This window comes from Lingula anatina, chromosome 5 (genome assembly GCF_051362555.1).
Source record: "Lingula anatina isolate TDL-2025a chromosome 5, LinAna3.0, whole genome shotgun sequence".
In the NCBI taxonomy this organism is placed as follows: Eukaryota; Metazoa; Brachiopoda; class Lingulata; order Lingulida; family Lingulidae; genus Lingula; species Lingula anatina.
This window is the reverse complement of record NC_141771.1, coordinates 16,092,004-16,117,679: the sequence shown is the minus strand read 5'-3', so window position 1 is coordinate 16,117,679 and position 25,676 is coordinate 16,092,004. Positions and strand designations below refer to the sequence as shown.

The 25,676-nt window shown below is 35.0% G+C and overlaps 1 protein-coding gene across 6 annotated transcripts in view; it reads left to right on the top strand.

Moving 5' to 3' along the window:
* The window catches only part of LOC106181789 (ecdysone receptor), an 81,712-nt gene that overhangs the window by 2,523 nt on the left and 53,513 nt on the right, over positions 1 to 25,676 (top strand). For 3 of the 6 annotated variants that reach the window (XM_087013181.1, XM_087013182.1, XM_087013184.1), the window contains exons 2-3: positions 4,393 to 4,524; positions 8,694 to 8,775. The gene's annotated coding sequence lies outside the window, so the exon portion shown is untranslated. Of the gene's footprint in view, positions 1 to 1,065; positions 1,714 to 1,899; positions 2,291 to 4,392; positions 4,525 to 8,693; positions 8,857 to 25,676 lie in introns of those variants that run through there. The other 3 variants (XM_087013185.1, XM_087013183.1, XM_087013186.1) reach the window with 3 other exon arrangements.

Here is a 25,676-nt window from a genome sequence, read left to right as displayed (position 1 = left end):
TTATAAATGATAATCAATATTCAGTAATAAGTAGTAACTACTAGTAGTTATATTCAATCAGTAATTAGTACATCATCGCGTCATTGAATTTTTTTTTTTTTTTGAAAGCTTAGACCAAATACTTTGCCAGTTCCCTGATATGCTTGTCATAATACTTTGCAGGGTCCATATGGTAAAATCTTGAAATTTTCGTCACTAAAAAATTAATTTACATATTAAAGTGCATGAAATCGACTTGACATGATGAGGTGACAAACTTTTCAAAATTATCAAGGGGCCCATTTTCATGTTTGACAAAATATTCAAAGAAAAAATATTATGTCGGCTGAGAATTGTCCTCCCACAAAATTTTCAAGACGTACTAAATTTTCAAATTTTTACCGTATCATTAATATATCAAATGTCTACTGCACATGTGAATGGCCTTGGAAACTTTCTATATTGAATTTCTCTCTGCTATAGGTCTTTCACATAATCGAATCCACTGCTTGCATTTCTCCAAATTTACTAGTTCTCCTTCCATATGTAATTGAATGTATTTTTATAGGGAATCATCCCAACAATGTCAAATATATATACATTTATCACTAGTACACATGTACTAGTAGCTACTTATAAAGACATGTTTATATAACAAAACAGTACTTATAAATTTAGTACAGCTACATACAAGGAGACAAGTTATATAATTTTATGTATGCAATAGACTCCACATTTAGTGCTTTGAAGTTTGATATCCCTCAAGCATGAAAGAAAAAATATCTTCCATTACCTGTAGAATTGTGACCTTGATATTGCATGAATGGCCACCCATTTCGCTTGAAACCTTATATTTACTTCATTACATCCAGCTAATTTTAACTTAAAAGTATACAAAAGTGTATGCTTTAAATAGTAAAGGTTTGAGAGGGTTTCGAGGGGAAAAGTTTTGGTTATGATAAATACGTATATCTGTCAATATACGTTTAAAGAACCACAACTGGCATATAATAGACGGGAAGAGAGAGTGCATGGGAAACTTAATCACGCTGTAGGCCTGATCAGAAGCCTTCCACAGTTTCTGCAATTACTTGTTGGTCACTCAGTTCGTTCCACTCAGAGACTGTTCTGATAAAGAAAGAATTTTTTCTAACTGGCATGTTGCAATGTTGCAAACGGTAAAAGCGACTGTTGTTGGTACTATTTATAATGTTTTCAGTGTCAAAGTCAGTGAATGATCTGGCCCTTACATGGCGTTTGTTAGAAGCTGGTATTAAAGGGATAATAACTCTTCGTTTTGGCCAAAAAATGAATTTTCCTGGAGTAAACAACAATTTTCCCATACTTACCAATGGTTAATGAATCCATTTTTACATTCAAAGTTAGTCCCTGGTTTTTTTCTAAAAAGTTTGTTTTTTTGTTAAAATCTCTTACGAGATTATAACAGAGTATAGCCATCAATGGAGGTCACGTGGTCTGAAGACAAGCTCAGATATCAGAATAATAGCTTTAACTGCTGTTTTTGTCGTAAAACAGAATATATTATATTTCTGTGAGTTATTCACAATGTTTTTATTGGGAAATATAGATCATACGAAGAGTTATTATCCCTTTAAGTAAGCGTCAAGAGGAATGGCTGGTACCAACTCCTAAACCACCTTGAAAAGAAAAGTTAGCCGCAGTCCCTTCTTCCGATACTGCAGCAGAGGGAGATCCAGTGATTTTAACTTGGAGGTAACACTACCTGGAAACCGTGACTTATAATCAACATAAAATGTTGATTCATATATTTTGAAAAGTTGTTTGGCTTTGTATTTGGCACTAGTAAGCTTGTATGTATTGATGAGTGAATAAAAAAAGGTAAATCTTACAGAAGTAAGATCTGTTTTTAAAATGTTTCAAAATTTCACAGGAGTTACCGTACAGTCTTATGTTGGCCCTGTTGTGATTCAGTCTATTTGGCTGGGTCAGGATGACTTTTTTTATGTAAGTAAGTCTTAATCTCGATGCAGATGTACGTGACCCATTTAAGAGGCATAAACATATGGAACTTGGATCAATATATATTATAAAGGCCAGTCATTGCCCCCAATGTCAAAGAATTAAGAGGTGAAAAAGTGCAGTCAAGCGAGTCAAAATTTACTAGTACATTCTGTTTTTACTACACAAGACCTTGTAAAGTGTTTAAGTATAGGATTTTCAATACAAGTACAAAAACCACGTCTTGTTGAACTAATCTGAGGACACGTAAACCATTTGCATACTGTCTTAATTGACACAGCTTAAGATTGCGCAAAATCAGGAAGTTGATGTGAGTATTTAACATTTAACCCAAAGGGACGACAGAATTAAAAAATAAAAATCTTAAGCATGGGTTAAGTTCTTATTAATATCCCAAGATTGTTATAGGGTTGACTGTCAGTAATTAATTACTAGTAGAGGAGTAAAGATTGGGTAGCAGGAGAAAAATACTGTTTACCCATGGAAAATTGGTTCATATTTTTTGTCTTTTTTGCTGGAAAAGTCTACTAGTACACTGTTCACCTTTTAAGCAGTTACTGCTTTATCAAGTTTGTCTGCTCTGTTTGACACAATCTGATAGGCTTACTTAGTTTTTTTTTTTTTAGAAACGCCTTCACTATACGCCTTTAAAGAAATTACTGCTTTATGTCTGCACTGTTTTGATACAATCTAATAGGCTGGTCAAGATGACCTTTTGGTTTATGAAAGCAGGTTTCGCTATACAGATATGAGACCCACGAAAATAAACATGCTGAACATGATCAATACATATTATGAAGTTATTCACTGTAAAGAGTCATTACCCTTGTGTTAGTAAGAGTTCACAAGGAAAGTCTAATTCATTAACTTATTTTTTATTATTAAGGAACTTCACCATAAAGTCTTGAGTTGTTAGCTCATGTTTTTTCCCTTCTGTTTGACATGGAGTGTAGTATAGGATAGTTTAAATTACGTGTTTACCTGAGTGGTTTTCAATAGCCCTTTGGCATGTACAGTAGGGTTTTGTAAACAACTCTAGAAATCTTGCATAAGACTTCTTGAGCTTGAATGGCCATTAGACTGCAGTCATCATAAAGTGACACTGGATGATTGTGTCATATGCCCTTGTCAGCAAAATGAAAAAAAAAGGGTGAGGAAACATCTGTAAATATCTAATGAAAAAAGTTCTCTGTGTCACTTTGGTAGAGGGTATTTACCTTCCAGTCTTAAAGGTATAGCAACTTTTCACATGAGATTCATGATTCACAAAAAATACATTGAAAACAACTCATAGTACGTATAATAAATTCCATTATTATGGCAATTATTCTGGAATCTGTTTGCCATCAGACCTAGAGGACCTTCATAGATGGTCACTTGCCTTTAAGTCTTTTGTATTAACAGGAATTATTGATTGGTTGGATTTGTCTTGATCAGAGATTAATTTTCCAGCTGAATAATGCCATCTTGATTTGTTAGTGTTGTGAAATTCGGAAAGTGTAAACGGTTATTACTTGATCTTTTCTTTAGAGGGAAAGTGTGAATTTTACAGTTTCTGTATTTCTTAAGAATTTCCGTATTTCTTTAGTAAATTCTTAAAATTAGAATATATATTCCTATTGAGTGGAAGCAACCATATTAAATAGCAGGATACTCTGGAGTTCTATTCTATGCAGCAAAAGCACCACAAATGATATATAGAAATATAATTTTGTGTTTATGAAATTATATATCTGAAAGTTTGATAATTTTTGCCCGTTGAAAAGGTCGAGTCATTATCATATATTTTGTAAATTACTGGCTCTTGTTAGGTTGTTGATGTCTGCTTGAGATAAGTATGAAAAAAAAAATTATAAAAAACTACTTTAAGACAATTCACCAGTCACTACAATTACTCTTGGTGATGAAGAGACAATGTCATCCTTGTCATCACTTTATATGAGCCCAGTATTGGAATTATTTTGAAAAAAAGTAATATATGTTAATGACTTGATCTTTTCAATGGGAAAATTATGTAATGTACACATACTACATTTTTCTTCAGAAGTCATAAATTCTGAAAATTAAAACAACTCTTTTGAGAATGAGTGGAAGCAACAAATTAAAAAACAGGATACTCTATAGTTCTATTCTCTGCAGTAAAAGCACCATAAATAGTACACAGAATAAACTTCTTAAGGATTCCAAAATTATATACCTGAAAGACTGATACTTTTTTTTTCCATTTAAAGTAATATACTGTATGTGTTATGCATAATGTATACTAGCATTCTATATAGCGAACGAAATAATAAAGAAAAAAAATAGGTTGACTTCTTTTTGGACAAAAGACATAGTAAATACCATCATCATCATCATCATCATCATTATGTCATCTATCATAATCATGATTGTTGCATTCTTGTTTTTCAGCTGATGTAATATATTTGTGAAGAAAGGCTAAGAAATTTAGAAGATTTACTGCAGACTGGAACAAGTCAGGTTGGGACTGAGTTAGAGATCATATTGGGCACTGCTGGGACCCTAACCAAGATCTTCTATCAGGTAAAAATAGATAGAAAGATTATTTAGTAAGTATTTAAGTAGATTAAGGAAGTATATGTTTGTGAGGAAAAAGAAAGAAAGAAAGGAAAAGAAACTTGAAGGAAAGAAATGTGAATATAAATTGCCTATCCACATTCCCTGGCCAATCAGTGGGAGATTTTCCATGGTGTTGATTTCTAAAGTATTCTAAAATATTACCAATTATAATCTGACCCTTATAAAAATCAAACCAGTTCGTTCTGGGTCTCTTATCAATTTGCAAAACAATTTTGAAACAAAAATCTCTCTAACTGTGGCCTCTACTCCAGGGCAAAAATTTGACCACCCACAAACAGATTTACACACAAACAAACGAGCAGACCAATTTACTTGCAAAATTTTTTTCACAAGTAATGACTGTGGTGGTTGAAATGATTGATATCATTATGTCATGAAGAATGGTTAATGCACCATATCTGTATATGCTTTCATCCAAGTTGAAACCTGTGTCGTAAGACTACTTTCAAGTCTAAATAATTGACAGAAAAAATTTCAGTCATCCTCTATGGGTAAAGTGACAGGTTGTCTACCTTCTCTTAGATGGAGTGAAGGTCTGAGATCCACCACTTATCTATCCCACATCTTAAACCATGTCTTCCAGCAAATACATACCTAGCCTTTTAACCTGTCATATGACCAACCAGTTGTGTCATTGACACTCTTTTCCATGTTGAAGGTTGGTGGTACCAATCACAAAGGTGTTTTACTTTGAAAGTCCAGTGTAAGAACAATCTTTACACAATCTCACAGAATCAGAATCAGTGCATGTTCTTTCTCCTTCTCTCTCTCTCTCATTATTTGATATTAGTTGGTATTAAATGAAATATCGAGCCAGGCTATACAAGGCTAATGTTTCAGACCAATATTTATGAAAATAATATAATATATCATATTGAACTGAATTAGACCTGATTAGGGGCTTAAAATTAAGACATAGCCTCTATGTGGAGCAGGCCCTTAGACCCCCCTCAACATAAATTATTCTTTCAAGGAGTATTTTAGTAAAAGGAAAATTTCGAATCTGAACATTGTGCAAAAATGCAGATTTAAGAAGTTTTTTTATTCCAAGTCAAATTAGAATTTAGGCAAGATTTCACCTAAATACTTGGCCTATATCAAATACACCTAAATGATTAAAAAAAAAACTGAACTTTTGACCTTATTTACTTCAAGAAAAAATCTGTAGTAGTCTACTGAAATAAAAGAAGTATTGGTCTGAATTATAACCAATGTCTTTCTTGTTGTAGAACAGGTGAAAGCTTACATACAATTGCATTGGCTGGTACTGATTTTGCTTGGATCAAATTGAAAGCAGACTAAAATATGGTCTAAGATATTATTAGACCTTTAGTTTCAGGTTTAAGTTTTTGAGCTTTGGAAAACAGACCCCAGTGATGATACTAGATTATAGCTCTTATCCAGATTACCAACCATCTCTAGTGATTTTATATTAATCTTTTGTGCCAATTTCCGGAGATTTTAAATGACGATGATCTGATTTAATGGAAAAAATCAATAGAGCAAGTGCTAAGATTTAATGAATGCTTCATAACATTACTTCTTATAGTAATGTTTCTGTATCAAAGTGCGTAGTATTGATTAAGATATGATGGCATATGAAAGAGGACAACAAACAGAACAGATAAACAGAAATGAGAAGAATGATGTGTGAAAGTGTTGAGGGACCACTCCCAGACCCTATTGTACTAACTGTGGATCGATCTATCTCCAATGGGATTCTTGCTGAATTACTTTCGGCTTAAGCGGCTTGGTTATCTGGCACGCCTACTAAAGCTGCTAAACGATAATTAATTACCCCCTAGCAGCTTCAAAAGGCATGCCAGACATCAGAGCAGCTAAAGTTGATCGCAGTTTAATGAGAATCCCCTTGGAGATACATCGATCCACAGTTAGTACGAAAGGGTCTGGGAATGGTCCCAAACAGAACAGATAAACAGGAATAAGAAGAACAATGTGTGAGATCCCGCACGAAAATGCAGTAGTATCGTAGTAGCAAAAAAGCATTAACGCAGTAGTGGTGTGGAGCATATTTGCAGTAGAAATGCAGCATAGCCTACTGCAATTCTACTCCAAAAAGTACATAGGTTTGTACAGAGAGGAGCATTAATGCAGTAGATTAGCAGCATGATAGAAGCATGTTTCAAATATGCTAATTAGCTCCCAAATCGAAGCAGATTTGAAGCATGTTTGCAGTATGATTGCAGTAGTCTACTGCGCTGGAGTATCTACTGCGTTTTCTTGCGGGAGAGCCTTACTGTACATAAGTCATGGGATTCATGGGCACTGTTGCAACTTTGACATGCCATTTGTTGTGATATCATATAGGATAATTACAGTAAACAGGCTTTTCAATGGGCAAAAATGATCAGACTTTCAGGTGCATGATTTTATAATCATAGACTACAAAGATTCACAGCCAGATACATATGACACTGCGGGGGAACTCTCTAATATAAAGGTTTAACCCTTATCGTGTGACTCAAAGGTATCATGCGACTTTAAAATTCACCATTTACCTCAGACAAAATTAGCAGGTAATTGTGGCCCTCATATAAATTGTACTTCATTAATTAATAAAAGGTGAAAGTCGTCTGTGTTTTATTATTAATTGCTTGTCTTTAAGCCTAGGCATATACAGAAGGCACAACCTTCAGTGACAAGGTGGTTTCTTTGGCCTTGAATTGAATTCTTATAAAAATACACTAGTATATAAACAAGATTGTTCATGTCATGGATCAGTGAACCTACCTCAAAGTTGAGTGATGAAAAGATAGTGTAAAAACAGGTTATATTTGCAAGAAGTTGTTACAGTGGTAAAACATCTACATTGTTAAATACATTTTTGAACAAAGATTCAATTAATATCTTACTGAATTAGTATGCAGCTTTGCAATGCAGGGCAAGGCTGGGCTCAATATCATGTCCAAATAAGAGTATATATATATATATCTGTTGTGTCTCATTTTCATACATGTGAGGAATAGTACCATGCTTTCTACTTTAAATACCGTCATATAAAAGTTTAAGAGCAAGACATACTCCATTGAAAGGGAGAGGAAAATCAGCCAATACGCATAAAGCAGGCATTCAATGCCTTTTTTTAAAAATGTATTTGAGAAGTTTAAGTTGTAATATGATTATTACTTCTTTTATTTTAAAGATTAAAGAAATTGCTTGTTTAAAGAAAACTGCTTCACAATTCTAAATGTCACCAGTTGTTTAAGTTTGGTTAACACGAAAGATGCCATGTGCTTTTCTATAAAGTGCCACTGCTCTTCAGAAGTTCTATAAAGTTCCAGAGCATAACAAGTCTTTGTATACATTGAATGCATTCAGAGCAGACAATCCATGGACTAAGTGATCTGCCGACTAAATATGGCCGACCCCAATTCAAGAGCTAATCTTTGATGGTCCCCCTGCCTTCAAATGGATTAAATCTCAGTTTCGAGGTTTAATTGCTTGGCCCCTGCAGCGACAGCGTGTGTGGAGGTGGGGAGACCTGTAGGGAATGAGTGACATTGCTTTTTAAGTGGCGCGGGCCATATTCCGTTGGGATATCAATTAGTCCGCAGATCATCTTTTCTGAATGTGCTCATTTTGTATCTGAGCAGCAGACTAAAAGATACAGATTCTCTATTTTTGAATTTCGAAGTTGACTATATCCCGCACGAAAACGCAGTAGATACTCCAGTGCAGTAGACTACTGCAATCATACTGCAAACATGCCTCAAATCTGCTTCGATTTGGGAGCTAATTAGCATATTTGAAACATGCTTCTATCATGCTGCTAATCTACTGCATTAATGCTCCTCTCTGTACAAACCTATGCACTTTTTGGAGTAGAATTGCAGTAGGCTATGCTGCATTTCTACTGCAAATATGCTCCACACCACTACTGCGTTATTGCTTCTTTGCTACTTCGATAATATTGCATTTTCGTGCAGGATATCTTAGCAATCTTTGTTTAGCCAGTTATCTTATTGTATTATGCTACTAGTTTTGAAATTTGTATAAAACAGAGTGGGTATATTTGGGAGGGGGGAGATGCTTTTTATAATAATAATAATAATAATTCATTTACTTATTTATAAGACTTTATTTGTTTCCAGGCCAATTCGTGAGGTATATGGTGGCTATCCAGCTGTGGAAGACCAACTCAATTTGGAGCCAAAATTAGATACTGGAGTACCAGTAAGTGCATGATGGGCATATACAGAAGGCACATGATGACAACTAAGAATGTGTACTGTAGGCGTTTTTATTATTGATCAGGTCAGTGGCAGATAAAGTTGGGGAGGGGGAGGGGTGGTGGTCCTGATCTCCCCTGTGGTTTCTGAAAAAAAATCACATCAGAATGCCCCTCTTGAAATTATTATTTTGATTTGCTGAATCATAGTTCTAGGTTGTACCAAAGGCACCATTTGCCTTCCAAAACACCAGTTATTTTATTTTAATTTTCTTTTGGCAAGAGGGCGAGGGTTGGCCTCACATCTGAGGCCTGTCATTTCTGAAAAACAGACCCCCCCTTTAAATAATCCTGGATCAAATAATCCTGGACCCCCTACTGGTACTGAGACATTTGAATAATGTTATTTAAACAGTAGACCTACATTTGACGATTATGATCATCAGATAACAGAAGTTTCTTTGTCTGATATTATTTTTCTGAATATGTGATATGACTTCAAGTGGAGAACAAAAAAAAAAAAAAAATACAATAAATAGTCATGTTATGACTTCCTTCACCTAACCAGATGCAGACAAGATGTCTTATAGCGAGCTTATTTCCCTGTGATTAAAATCACATCAGGTGCTTGTGATTGCTTCGGAATAAAAGAATTGCATGTTGCCTCATACAGGTAGTTACCCTTTTCATTTCCTATTCTGTGGGCCATTATCACTCAGGCTGTATCTTGTTTTATCCTAGATGTCAATAACATATATCAGTTTCCACTGGGGAATTCCTGGATAGCTAAGGTTACTAGAATTTTTGTAACGGCACTCATGCTGATGATGATGGATGCTTTGGTGATTGCAGTTTCAATCTCGGACTGGTGATATAGTGCTGAATTTTTGGCTTCTTAGGCTTCGTTCACATGAAAAGTCTATTTTCTAAAAATCTATTTTCTATTCGCGGTATCTTATGATCACGGTCTGTGTCCTGAATATCCCGCGGCGTTATTACTGGCAGCGGGAGCCAGTTACTTATAGTAACTTATAGTAATGGCTCGTGTTGCCAGTAATTACGCCGTGGGACATTCAGGGCACAGACCATGACCACAAGATATACCGCGAATAGAAAATAGATTTTTAGAAAATAGACTTTCCATGTGAACGAAGCCTTAGGCCTCATTCAGAACGGTGGACTAATTAGTCTGAGGGTCAAATATGGCTGACCCACTTGAATGCTTCCTCACGGAATCTATTTCGTGTCTATTGGTGGATTAGACGGCAAGCTTTGTAGTGGGTTGCCATATTTGACTCTCAGATTAGTTAGTCCACTGTTCTGAATGCGGCCTTATTTAGTAGAATGGTTTCCAATGATCTCTCATAGTCAGGGTGATGGCTGTAAAAAAAATGAGTCTGGTTCCCACACACCGCACTCGGCTATATATCTAGGTGTGGCCTAGGATATCTTTGAGCGGTAGATTTCTCTTCTTTATCTTCTTATTTTTCTACTGCCTTCTTCTTTTTATTCAACATCTGACCTTTTGCAAATGAGAAATTTTAGCTGCAGGTTCTATTGGGTTGGACCTTTTTTTTTTTGCCTCAGGACTCTTGTGTACATCTGATGCTGTAGTAAATGTCAGGCTAGAACATTTAATCAGTCATTTAAGTCGATTGAGTGATCATGGTATAAATTATTTTTTACATGAAAGCTATGAAGCACCCCCCCCCCCCTCCCAGGTCTTTTGGTACATATTGAATTAGGCGTATGATGGGTTGTTTTCTAATAAATGTCACTTTTTATTCTAGCGTTTTTTTAAGCCTGTTCTGAAAAACCTGAAGAACATTAGTTTTGAGCCGTGGAGGTAATAATTTAAGTGTTTTACCTAGGTGGTCATCTACAGAATGCAGGAATTAGTTAGATTTAAAAAGAATAAAAATGAAAAATTAAAGTTGAGTCTGGTAGGCATTTGCTATCGCACACTACATTTTGGTATGGTTAAAAATGTGGCATATTCAGACTTTTTTTATCTCCCTGGGGAGGATACAGCTCCGCTGTAGTATCAGGCGCTGAAAGCTAGCTAGCATACCAGCAACATCCTTCACTGCCAGCCTGGGAACTTTACTCCTGCTTCAACCCCTTATGTGCTGAGTGCCAAATGGGAAGACATCAGGCACTCTTTAACAGACATGAGCTTTTTCTGCGGAAATGCAGAATTCCGCGTTTTTTTATTAATCCAACTCTGATGGTTCCTGAGATTCATCAAGATCTGCAATAAAATGATAAATGTTAAGAGTTTGTTTTTTTTTAATGTAGGCTTATGTGTGGTTTATGAGAACTGATCAGTCCCCTGACAAGGTCAAACTCATGTTCTCCTGCTCCAGAGGCATGAACTCTGACCACAAGGCCATCTGGTGGGTAAAAAAAAAATTAACAATTGGGTTTTCTGGCAAAAAAGTAATGTTTGAATAATTTTGTTTCAACTCATTATTTTCACCGTTTCAGACTTATGTACGTTCCAATGTGGAAAGAAGTCAACATAAATTAAATAAGTGATCTCTAAAACAGTCATGCAGATATCACAATGTTATATTTCCTACATGAAGCAAACTAAGTTTTTTTACCCACCTTTCTCTCCCCTCCCTCGTCCCATCTCCTGCAAAATTACAGATCCACCAGTGAATTTGATAACATTATACTGAGAATTATTCAGCCTGTATCGATTGCTTATAGGCGTCTGCAAAATTTTGCATTCTTTCATTACTGAAGGGCTGTTATTGCAAAACGCAGTCAATGTTACTCTTTGAAACAATAACACAAACAAGTCTCTTTATTGAATAAAACTTAATAATGATTATTATTGTTAATTTGTTGCATTTCACATTTGTCTCTGTCCAATAATACATTATCTCTTTAAGAATCACAGAGAACTTAGGATTTGGAAAACACACAAAAAAGTTAAACTTATCTAGAAATTACAACTTTTCATCAAAGTGAGCTCATGAAATGTTTTAAGATTATTTATGAACATTATATCTGTATAGCTATACAACTGAACCTGTATGTTTCGAAAATAACTACTGTATCACAGGCCCGTAGCCATTGGGATTTGAATGAACCGCCCCTTTTGTTGGGAAAAGGTCCACTCTGGGTAAAATTTGATCTAGGTACATAAAGTTTTTATGGGAAAAGATCCACTTTTTCAGAAAAAGAACCCCCCTTTTGAAATTGCTGGCTATGGGCCTGTATCATGATCCTACAGGGGCCAATTTCATCCCTTATATGAGTTGCTTCCTTCTGTTTTGTTGATTAATAGGCTGTTTGGAGTTCGCAGGTGAAAGGGGCGTTTCCAATTACGTAACAATCTTACTAGATAGGCAGGCCATTATATGGAGCCAATCACTGTTAACATACGAGTACATATATGTATTATTAAGTCATATAATGCTGGAGGTGAATAAGCCTTTTGTTTCTCCGTCATGCACATACATCATAACAAGCTTTGTGGTTGTAAATATCAGACATTTGTTGCCGTGACAACCAGAATTAATGTAGCTATTAACCCCAAAATGGTGTATTAATGAGAGGCCGATGACAGTCAAGTATATTTATATAGAGGTACATATGTACCGCATATATTTACCCATTTTGCATTTGTAATTGAAATATTACTGGAAACATTGTACTGTCAAACAAAGCCACTTTGCTTCTGCAATTACTGTAATTAAACGTTATAAAAAGTTAACATTTTTTTGTAAGTAAAAATTGAACATAGACACAATTTGCACAAAAACTCTCACATACATATATAAAATCAATGCCAGAAATGCAGCCAAGTATACATAACCACAGTTGGGTGTGTAATGCATGAAGCAAAGGAAAACATGTCATGCCACAGTGACTATAACTTAATAACATTGATTTTCCCAATATTAGGTAACACACTTCTCAACACAACAAATGTGTATCAAAAATATACTACAGGCAAATAAGTACATAGCATTTACTAAGTACTTATCCCCCTGTACCTGAACAAGAGAGAACGTTTTTGAAACGATTATTAAGCAAGTAATAACATGTATATTACAATTATTATAATAGCAGAAATTAATTAACAATTTGATTTATATGACTAACTAATAAGTAGAATGTGCATACTGTTTTTCTGTTGAATGGGGAACAGATATTCCTTGTATACTTCAGCCTTAAGAATTGTTATAAGATCAGATTGTAGGCGTGGGAGGGGGGGGGGTGCCCAGTGGGGTGTCTGAGAGAACGGTCAATGATCCTTTATGCAAGAAATGTTCCATTCTTTATCAAATTTTGATCCAATGTAATCTTTGCCATGTTGAAAATTTAAATCAGCTAAGGAGCTAAGAAATTCAACTTAAAAAACAAAAAAAAAAAAGAAGAGCACATATATCAGATGGGTCTTGTCAGTCCTTTTGATCAACTAAGTATACATTTTTTACTGGTCCAGACCAATTTTGCTGGTCATGGTCATCACTTCACAATCGGACACAGACAGACAGTTTCAGCATGTCCGAAATCCATTTCATCTGGATCAAAAGTTGGGAGGGACTTACAGGTTTTCTGAAGGCATGATTGATGAGATTTTGTATGAATTGATATTTTTTCTCTTACCAATCTCTGTGGAGGCATTCTCAGGTGATGTGGGTTCTTTATATTCTTATATCAGGTATGATGGCGTAGGTGTTTTCTGTATCAGTTTTTCTTTATTTTTAGTCGTGAGATGCCAAGGTTTAAGCACAATAAGGCCGTATTCACAAACACTTGATCAGCAGATCAAATATGGCTGACTCACTGGAAAATTAAATGCATAATCCCTTAATAGACACTGAAAAGATTCTCCGTGGGAATAATGTGGCAAGCTTTCAAGTGGGTCAGCCATATTTGATCGATTAATTTATTAGTCTGTGGATCAGCTTTGGTTGTGAATAGAGCCTATGACCATTATTAACTGCTCTTAAGTGCAGTTACATTAGGGAGGAGAATAATCTACAAGTAGAGAAAATGAGCTTATAAGATGTTCAGATGTTATTAAGACTTTTTAACCAAGACAAATTATGGGAAGAATATAATCAGACCAGTCATTTATGACTTTATTTGAAATGAAACAGCAACGCTTGACCAGATTGATAAAAAATGCTGTGCACTCTTTGCTATGTATTTGTATGCTGGTCCTTTGTGCCTTGGGAATTTAAGCCCCCCCCCCCAAAAAAAAAAAAAATAAATAAATAAAATAAATAAGTAAAATAAATAAATAAGTAAAAAATAAATCATCATGATTGATTGGCTGTCAAGGTAGGCTTGCATGCACTGTATTCTGATTTTAGTAAAAGTTCATCTAGAGTCTGCCTTAAAAATAACTTTTTCCAGAAAGAAAGAAAATTGGTCTGAACTTGAAGGCCCTCATTGTAGTCAGATTTTAATTAAGAAAAATTAGCAATAGTCCAATTACTTTCATAAGGGGAAGTATTGTTTGTCATTGTCTCTACATCTTTTGTAAATTTATCCAGTCAGGTCGCCTTCAAAATCGCCCTCTCATATATCTTATTACTTAGATTTACAGGCAATTTCTTAAATAAAACATTGTATCCAGGAGTGTTCTATAGCAAGCAAGACATGGCTTATAATTCAGACCACTGCTTAGATATTATATAGGTACTGTAAGTGGCCAGCAATGCATTCATTTGGAGTGGAAGAAGGCCCAAATTGTGGTCTTAGTATTTCTACAAATTTTTTTTTGGCTGAAGTTCTTTTGTGACGCTGTGCCCTGTGACAAATTAAATTGTCCCACACCAAGTGAGCTTGAATGACCAGGTGGTGGTCAGTTCAGTGACCTCTAGGTTTAAATGTAGGGCATTGGTCAGCCCATCATGTAACTTCAAGTCGTGGTCGGACATGGTCAGACACGTGAGTAAAACTGAAAGGTGGCAGAGCTATATATATACTACCATAATGCAATGTCACCATATGGTAGCAATTTTTTTATCAAATTGAGGACAAAACAAAATTAAAAGAGATGTCAAGAGGTACTATTGTGAAGAAAATCTGACTGCGTTGGAAAGTTTTTATTAGAGTAAAACTGTTAGACTTCTTCACAGTTTTTTTTTTTTTTAATCTGCTTCTGAGCTTTCGATTTCATCTTAAGCCTTTGTGAGGAGTCGTTTACAATGATTTGTGTCGACCTAGCTGATGGGCACTAACTCAATGGGGACACTCACTGAATGGGTGCGATCAGATTAATAAATTAACAGGCCTCCTCCAGGCATGGAGTAGAATATAGAAAAAGCTGGTGATCATACTATAGCTAGTACATTAGAAATAAGAAGAGGCATGTAGGTCTGTTAATCAAATTGCCTTCAGCGAGAGTCCCCGTGCAGTTAGTATACATTTGCTGGGCTGACGTGAATCATGCTAATATTATAAGGCTGTAATATTCCCTCATTTTGTAATATAATAGTGGGAACAGCTTTTCTGTTTGTTACATTATGTAATACATCGGGTCTTGCGTGATGTAGTGACATATATCAAAGGAGTACGTTGAAATACTCTAGAATATGCCTCCCCAGCTTGTTGTGCAGTATTAACTGTAGAGCAATGTAAACTCAAAAAGACTGGCTTAAATTTCTAATAGTAGAATGTCTTTTATCCTACAGTAATTTTAGAGTTCCAGTTACTGTAGCAGTCTTTTAACTTAGTTTCATTCAAACATATAACATTTTATAATTATTGCAATATTATTATCATTTTATATACAACTTAACCCACTGGGTTGCGATCTTGATATAATTATTATTCTTATTAATTTGTCTGCTGGCTGAGATGTAGTACAGTTTGCCAAGATAATTTTGATGATATGTAAAATATGCATGATACTTAAAAAAAAAGAAGTCTGACTTTGGGAGCTGTTGCATGCGGGATGATGATGTAATTCAATCTCAATGCAGACAAGTTTCCGTAGAGAATTTCCTTTATCTTTTGAAAACAAAGATGTATTATCAGTGTTTTTTTTTTTCCTTGGGAAGTCCAAATCTGGCAAGAAATATGTACTTTACATTTTTTCAAAGCAATGAAGGTATGTTTAAGTAGTTTATTATAACAACTGCAACAAAAATTGTTGGACTTGACTTTTCATATTGGACTGAGGGCAACCTGTACTTGATACTATTACTAAACAAAAATATTACTTTGAGTCGCCTTGTATCCATAGTTTTCAAATTAACAGCAACTTACATGTGTGATTTTAGAGGAAATGTGTGATTTAGATCCGTCATTTACCAAAATACCGTCACATGCAAAAGACAGCTCAATAAAGCAATGCATGGTAATTAATGATTTTAAGAGCTGCTGAGAAATTAAACATGCAAGACACGAGACAGTAGATAGATAACAGTTGCAGTCATGCTTTAACATTTCATAGCCTTACATCAGAGCTGAGCTTTTTCAGTAGGGTCACAAATCTCCAAGATTTGAAATTCAATTTTGATAGTTTCTAAGGCAGTTCAGGTTTATGTACATTCGTGGTTCAAATATTTATGCGTTTATTGTCATTAGGAAATCCAACACACAACCAGCTTAACCAGTTTTAATCATTGTTTACCTGTTGCTTGCAAGGGTACTTGCTCACCATCCACTCTTTAATCTCAAACCAAGACTAATGATTTTTGGACTTCTTAATCAGCTTAACAGTGTGTCAGACCACTGCTTTACCTCTTCAGACTTTACACATAAATGTACTAGTATGAAGAATTACATACTATAAACAAAGACATTATGTGAAATTACAGAAAAATGTCCCACTTAACATGTACCCAGGCCACCCCAGAGTTGGGGCACTGTAAAGCTGGCTTGATCACTATACCTTTTCATGTATTAGTTTTACAGTATGGTATCGCTGATGTGGGTTATATATGAAATCAAGATCAAGCTAGCAATACCGAAATCTGGAACCTAAGGTAGATCGGGTAGGAAGGAGTCCAATTTTTTTAACCCATGCTTATATCTGGATGTTCCTCAATTGGTGACAAATAATGACAAATATTGTGAACTCATATGGCGACCATTGGTCCTACCAGTCATGACTGATGAAATTGTCAAGGATGTGTTGGAAGTTGTGATAAGTGGGTCCAAGAGACTTGTCCAGAACTGCTCAAAATTTAGCTATGAATCAAATTTAGCAACAGGCTCAAAATGCAGACATCGCTGTAAACTTTTATTTGGATAACACTTCCAGATTTGTCGTCAAAATATTTACGTGTAAATCGCTATGAGGAAATCCAATGCTGACAACAATTACCAGTTTCAGTCATTAAATGTTTACTTGTTGCTTGCTCAGGTACATTCTAACGATTAGTGGGGAATCACACTCATTAGTATCAGACCAAGACAATGGCTTCACGAACTTCTTAATCAATGGCTTCCTAATAAGAATAGTCAACAAGCCTACTCTGCCTCTTTAGACTTTACATAACGTATCATAAGAAATTGCAGACTACAATAAAAAGTCATTACGTGAAGTTACCAAAATTGCATGTGAATTATTAAATGTCTCCGACAAGCTGCCATTTTGAATTTATAGTCAGTATGGCAAAAGGAGACCTGTGTGGCTTATTTTTCATAACTGCCGATCTGAATGTTTTTTTTTTCAAGGTTTTATTTGTCTGATTCAACCATGTCTTCAGGCTAGGCTCTTTATTTCGCTGTTGGCTAAGTAGGATTTTCATTGACTGTTGCATAATGATGATAAAACTAGGAAATCATCTCCAATTAGACTAAACATGTTTATCTACTGTTTTCTTTACTTGTTAACATTTAGGGCCAGCGTGGGTAACTCAGATTATGTGAACAAGGCCAATTTAAGGTCAATGCCCCAGTTGGAAAAACATGTTTGGTGTCTTTGGCAATGCATCTTTTAACATAAAAAGTTTACCATTTTTATTAAGGCTGATTGTCATAAATAGGACTGTGTAGGGAAAAAACTTCCTCAGGGCATTACTCTGAAGTAGAGCGCATGATGCATGGCGACAAAAAGCCCTGAAGGATTTTTATTATAAAACCACAGACGATATGCTACAGACAGTCACATACAGTAATTACCCACTGAATTTGAACTAAAGAAATTGATCACTACGGTAATTTCTCATTAAATTCTAACAAAAAAAATTATTACTTTCCACAAATCATTAACTTGGAGATGAAAATGATGATTCAAAATTTCTTAATATTTAAGTTAAACTAGTTTTGTGTCAACTAAAATTGATAATTCTTGACAAACAAATCAGATATCAGAATGTGTATTAATATAGTATTTGAACATTTTGAGGAGGTACCTTACTCTGGGTCATTAATGGCTGAAATGTCATTATCATCCATCATTTTCTCTCACAATAGGCAGAAACTTGATGTTAACAGCTGAGGTTAGCAGCTGAGGCAGCCTGATGGGGTCATGTTCAATAGGTTAAGTTGACCTCTCAAGGCTACATATATCTGGCCCTACTATTGGGATAATGTTAATGGACTTTTTCAGTAATGTTCTGCGACAGTTTCTAATGTTCTGAACTCTCAAATTTAGCTATTCTCTGGCCTAACCTTGTGATGAATGCAAATTGGCATTTTCAGTAATGCTCAAGGTCAGTTTTTCGATTTACTGACCTCTCAAGGGTAGCTTTTCACTGACTTGACTTTTGAAATGCTAGTATTGTTAATGGGCATATTTAATAATGTTAATGGATGTTTTCAGGAAGGTTCAAGGTCAGTTTTTGATTTATTGAACTCTGAGGATTAACTTTCACAGACCTAACTTGTGGAATAACGGGGGCCAGCCCTATATTTTAAGAGTCTGCTCATCCCTGGGTCTGATATTCCAAAAACTGAAGGAGCCATGATCTGAAATCGGCTCTCTTAGGAATGTCCACTTTTCTGAAGGTTTGAAGGTCCACTATTCTGAAAGTTGGTATTCCGAAAGCCCTCCATTTTGAAAAAAGTTAATTGATGCATTTGTTCGGAATAGCAGACTCGGATTTTAGGGAATGTAGAAGCACATTCAGATGATGTTACTGGGCATTCTCTTTTTAAGGTCAGCTCAGATGAACTTGTTATTCACTAATCGAATGATTTTAAGGCATACAGTGTGTGTTAGACCTTTATGTTGCAAAAATAAAAATAACCAGCAAGTTTTATTTATTATCCATGCATTGCTGAGGTATACGCCATCCAAAACTGCTGCTGAAATAACAATGTATAAACTTGTTGTAGAGTTCTTAATTTTTATGTACAGACACAGATGTGTCTGTACATATAGCCATCATCTGCGTCTGTCGTCGCCGTCGTCACCGTCGTCGCCGTCGCCGTCGCCGTGCACTTTTACCGATAACACGATAAGTGGAAAACTGTTTTTTCTTTTGGCTTGAAACTTACAGAACTAATGAATATTCATAATACGCAGGTCAAGTTCGAAAATCAGCATGATCGGGTCACTTATAGGGAATTTATGCTGTTTTTTCACTTTTTTCAGCATAAATGAAGCACCGATAACACGATAAGTGGAAAACTGTTTTACTTTTTGGCTTGAAACTTACAGAACTGATGAATATTCATAATACGCAGGTCAAGTTCGAAAATCAGCGTGATTGGGTCATTTTTAATAAATTTAGGCTATTTTTTCTCTTTTTTCAGCATAAATGCAGCACTGATAACATGATAAGTAGAAAACCATTTTACTTTTTGGCTTGAAACTTACAGAACTGATAAATATTCATAATACGCAGGTCAAGTTCGAAAATCGGCATGATTGGGTCATTTTTTAGTGAATTTAGGCTATTTTTTCTCTTTTTTCAGCATATATATACAGCACCAATAACACGATAACTGGAAAACCATTTTGGCTTTTGGCTTGAAACTTAGAGAACTGATAAATATTTATAATACGCAGGTCAAGTTCGAAAATCAGCATGATAGGGTGACTTGTAGGGAAGTTATGCTGTTTTTTTTTTCACTTTTTTCAGTATATATGCAGCACCGATAACACGATAAGTGGAAAACAGCTTTACTTTTTGGCTTCAAACTTACAAAACTGATGAAGATTCATAATCCGCAGATCAAGTTCAAAAATCAGCATGATCAAGCCATTTTTAGGGGAGTTATGCTATTTTTTCACTTTTTTCAACATATATGCAACACTGATAACACTATATAAGAAAAACAGATAGGCCAATTGTCATTATACTTACAGGAGTGGTCAATCTTACTAAAATGCAGGTTGAGTTGGAAAATCAGCATAATCTGGCCATTATTTTAGAAGTTATGCTGTTTTTTCACATTTCCTCAGATTCAATTCTTAAGCATGTTAACAGTCTCATTATTTAACTAATAAGATACGTAAAAGTGTTTGTTTGATATTTCCTGCATCTTTACAACATTGTGAGTTGATTATGTAAAAATGATGGTAAACTTGATATCGTGTATTGTGTAATAAAGTGTCAAAAATGGAAATAAACTCATATCATATCATATTGCAGTTTGTTAGATTCAATCATCAACTATGTTCAGAATCTCAGAATGGAGGAAATTGGACATTTAACACTGTTCTATTGATATTTTTCCCATCTCATCAATTTTCTTAGTTGGTCATATAAAAATGGAAGTATACTGTTTATTTTGTTTTGTTTAAAAAGTGTTAAAATGGAAATAAACCCATTTCAGAACAGTGCTGTCTTTTTTACAGTTTGGCATTTTTAAGATGTGACTTTGAAGTTCCATGAGCCTGCAGATCTTTGCTAGTCACATTTTCTGAATATCCATGATACTAATATTTTATGATTAAAAATTGATGGTCATTATGCTGTAAAACATTATGTAATATTGCATCAAAATTTGAAGAAACCCCTATTTTGGGCACTGCTCCCATGATGACCATTTAAGGAAAGTCATGTCACTTACTGTTCTCAAACTTACAGGAAAGAAACATGGGACTAAAATACAGCTTCAGTAGGCAATGCAGTCTGTTTGGTAAATTTTTCTGGTAGTTAAGCAGTTTTTTTGTGAAAATTTAATTTTTCACATATTGGCATTTTCAATGTATGACTTTGAAGTTCCATGATCCTGAAGACCTTTGCTTGTCACATTTTCTGAATATGCGTTATACTAATATTTCATAATTAAAAATTGATGGTCATTATGCTGTTAAACATTATGTAATGTTGCATCAAAATTTGAAGAAACCCCTGTTTTGGGCACTGCTCCCATGATGACCATTTAAGAAAAATCGTGTCAATTACTGTTCTCAAACTTACAGGAAAGAAACATGGGTCTAAAATACAGCTTCAGTAGGCAATGCAGTCTGTTTGGTAAATTTTTCTGGCAATTAAACAGTTTTTTGTGAAAATGTAATTTTTCACATATTGGCATTTCCAAGGTGTGACTTAGAACCTCCACGGGCTTGAAGACCCATGCTAGTCACATTTTCTGAAAATTCATGACACTTATATTTTATTATTAAAAATCGATGGTCATTATGCCGTTAAGCATTATGTAATGTTGCATCAAAATAGAAGAAAACACAATTTTGAGTGCTGCTGCCTTGATGACCGTTATGGGAAAACTGTGTTACTTATGACTGTCAAACTTTCAAAAAAGAAACACAGGACTAAAATGCAGCCTGAGTTGGAAAAGCAGTCTAATTGGCTTCTTTTTCTGGAAGCTATACATTTTAGTGTAATATTCATTATCTTTTTGGCATATTCATTGTGGGACTCAGAGCTCCCATGAACATGAAGCCGAATGGTAATCATATTTTCTACATGTCCATCCTATTTATAGTCAATAAACAAAAATTGGTGATAATTATTCTCTAATTTATTATGTAATGTTACATCAAAATTGACAACAATCTTTTTGCACTGCTACTGCAAACATTATGAAAAGAAAACTGTGCTACTTATTATCATTTTTAACTTACAAGTACGATTTTTAGGATTGGCCTTCAGCTCATATGAGAAAACCAGCTCTATTGGATTATCATTTTTATTGAATTTATGCATTTTTTGTGAAATTTTCATTTTTCTCATTCTGGCACTTTCTAAGTATAAACTTGAACTCCGATGGGCCTGAAGCCTTATGCTTTTAATTTCGTCTGTGTTACCTGTTGTGCATAAGTTGATGTTGACTGTGCAGTTAAACATAATGTATTATTGCATCAGGATTGGTAGTCTCCTATTTTGGGCATTATGGTTTTGTGCTTTTCTTAAAGTGTGACTTATGGGCCTAAAGACCTTTGAGTGGGTCAGTCTGTAAATTACCCTTGGGTATCACTGAATTAATTTCAGAGTTATAAAGTCATTTGCCTTAATAGGCCATTAAATGAGATTACATAAAGCACACTTGTTGATATTTCCCTGTAAACTCCCTAAGGTAAAGCTCTCTGCTAGATTAATAATAAGGAAGCAGTGATAATTATGAAAGTAAATTTTGGTTAATATTGCAAATAAGTTTTAAATTATATATATATATATATATATCAAACTGGAAGATTAAAAGTTTGAATAGCATCTTCATTGGAATTATATTTACCTCAAGCTCTGCCAAGGAGGTCATATTTTCACCCCCGTTTGTCTGTCATCCACATAACACAAAAAGTTATGGACTGATTTTGCAGAAATTTTCAGGAACTGTCGGAAGTGGGCCAAAGAGGACAATGATTAATTTTTGGTGGTGGTCTGGAACAATAATCAATCAATTATCAATAATAATCAACAATTGCTGCCTTGGCAGAGGTCTGCACTCTCAAAGTGCTTTTCTAGCTTTGTTATGTTTTCCTTTATAATTTTTTCTCAAACACTTGCATTTGTGACTTTTAACTCTCATCTGCCTGGGGCTCTGCACATTTTCTGTATTTCCACATAAGCAGTTGTATTGTTTTTTATGTCTTTAAACATTATGTAATATTATTTTATGCACTGTCATCATTTTTCAAATATTGAGAGTTTCATAATGTGAATTTGAACTCTCATGGTCCTGAAACTGTAATTTTATTGAAGGGGTGGACCATCTTCTGGGTCTTCCTGAAGACAGTCAGGTTATTAAGTTTATATTGACTGGTATCTATTTTTTTCTGTTGGAAGACCATCAAAATGGAGGATGGATCAACATAGATACTTTGTAATACTGTCAGAAAATATCTCTGGGTCCGCTCCTGTTATTGACCATGTTACCTGTTGTGCAAGATTAAAATTCAGTGTTGACTGACAGTGCTATTATAAGCATTATTTATTATTGCATCAAAATTGACAAAATGACCTTTTTTGCATCTTTATTTTCTGTTTTTTGTCTGTACATTTGACAGCTTTGCTGCCTTGTTAATCCTTACTGTCACAACTCTCTCTCTCCAAGACAAGTGTGACCCAAAAAATGGAAACTCAAAATTCAAATTAAGGTTTACAGATCTTAATTTCCACAATGGTTTTGGACGTGGTGTGCCTAATAGTAATGCAGTTGAAATGGCTGAAATTTCCAGATATTTTGCTCCCCCCCCCCCCCCCCACTCCCCCAATATGAATTTCAGATGCTCGTACTGTATATTGCATGCTTATGAGTTATGAGGTTTTTTAAAAGTAAAGGTCAGCAGTTTTGTCAGTGTGGAAATAAGACTTTGAGGAATTTCAATTCTGAGAAATCCGGAAGGATATGAAGATGTCGGGCAATAACTCACGGAATTCATATGCAGTTATTTAACACAGTGGGGATCAGCCAAAATAGCCTTAAACAAGGCTGTAGGTGCAGCATGAAATCATACAAGACTTGATAACAGCTAAAATCATCATAAGGTAGGATAGAATAGAGTGAAAGTCATCCTAGAAAATTTATAAAAATACTTAAAGCTTTGCCACATAATCCCTGTGGGGAATCCATTAGGGGATTGTGCAGCAAGCTTTCTAGTGGGTTCCGCCATATTATTTAGTTCTGCTGCTCAGTTAGTCTGCGGATCAACTTGGTTTTGAACAGAGCCTATCTATCTATTTATGTATCTATCTATCTATCTATCTATCTATGCAGTAGTGCTAGCAATTTTTTTCTCTCAGCCAAATCACCACTTTATCATCAATTTGTTCTTCACATGGTTCTAATTTGACTAAAACAAGTCAGATCAAGCCCTTTTTGTTTAGCCAATTTAAGTCAGTTTTAGCATTTGGCTAAATTGGTGAGTATGAGGGCTACCCAAATATCTGTCTGTTTGTCTGTCTGTCTGTCTGCCTGTCTGTCTGTCTGTCTGCCTGTCAATCAATCAATCAATCAATCAATCGTAAAAATTTGTCCAATTTCCAAAAATGGGTAGTGCTATCAACATTCAACCCCCACCCCAACTCCACCTTTGCTGGCACAGGACTGTATCACAACCCAAATATTTCCCTGTTTCTTTCCCTGTAGAGACTGAGTTACCCCTTTGATGCTGTATGATGTGTATAATGCTGAATACCATTTCCCAGCACCTCACCAGTCAAAATTAGCAATTTTTACGGCCACCTGCCTATGAAGGAATGAAAGCAGCTTCAGTTATGAGAAGACTATGTAGCAAGTCAAGTGGATGTGCACACGAGATATTTTCTGTTTCATAGGCCCAGGACATCAGCCTTAGTAGTACTGAATATTAAATATCACGAGAGAGAGAGAGAGAGAGAGAGAGAGAGAGAGAGAGAGAGAGAGAGAGAGAGAGAGAGAGAGAGAGAGAGAGAGAGAGAGAGAGAGAGAGAGAGAGAGATGGATTCCGTGTAGCCAAATATGCTTAATAGTAATGAATATTGAATATCATGAGAGAGAGAGAGAGAGAGAGAGAGAGAGAGAGAGAGAGAGAGAGAGAGTTCATTGTAGCCAGATATGCCAGCTGGTGCATGCTGTGGTGATTTATATTCAGTTCATAAATAAATCACAGATAGAGTTTTATAAGTTGTCTCCTAAGGTGCTTCTCTACTGATTTGATAACTCTTGCTAGTAGGGAAAATTTGGGGATGTTGAAGTATTAAAAGAAGCAAGATGCCTAAGAGCTGATTGTGGGGATTCTAGCCAAAAGGGCCTACAGACCTTTGTATAATACCGATGTACCATGAAAATCTGACTCCCCCAAAACTCCCCAGTCAAATTTTCATGATGAAAATGTGACTTCCCCATGAAATTTTGACTCCCCCCAAAAAACTTTATAAATCTTATTTTATTTGAGTATATGACTTTTATATTTTGGTATGCATAATGGATAATACATTTGCACTTTTTGTTAGTTTGCAGGTGAAAAATTCAATGAGAAAATAAAATTAAAAATGTGTATTTTATCACCCAATGACTCCCCTATGAAAAAGCTTTTTATTTGATATTTACATGGTGATCATTTCAACATTTGTCCCTTTAGTATACTTAATGAAGAATATATTGGGAATATTTGAAAGTTTGGTGGTAAAATATTGGGTGCAAAAAATGAAAAAATAATCATGAAAAATCTTTATATTCATACCCATGGGATTTTGAACTCTCATGAAGAAAAGGCAGTATTTTATATTAAGTCACCATACCATTTTTTTTCACATGGTTTGCATTGTGACGTATATTTTGTTAGTATTTTAAAGTTTGGTGGTGAAAATTTTGGTGAAACTTGATAATTTTTGAAACAAGTATTCATCATACTAACTGAAGGATTTGGACTCCCATAGCCTTTTCATAGGAGTCATTGGGTGAAAAAAATATTTTAATTTTCTTATTTCCTCATGAAAATTTTCAAAAAGTGCCAATGTATCCTCCATTATGCATACTTCAAGATAAAAGTTATATATTCAAATAAAATAAGATTTATAAAGGTTTGTGACAGGGAGTCAAAATTTCATGGGAGGAGTCAGATTTTCATTATGAAATTTTGACT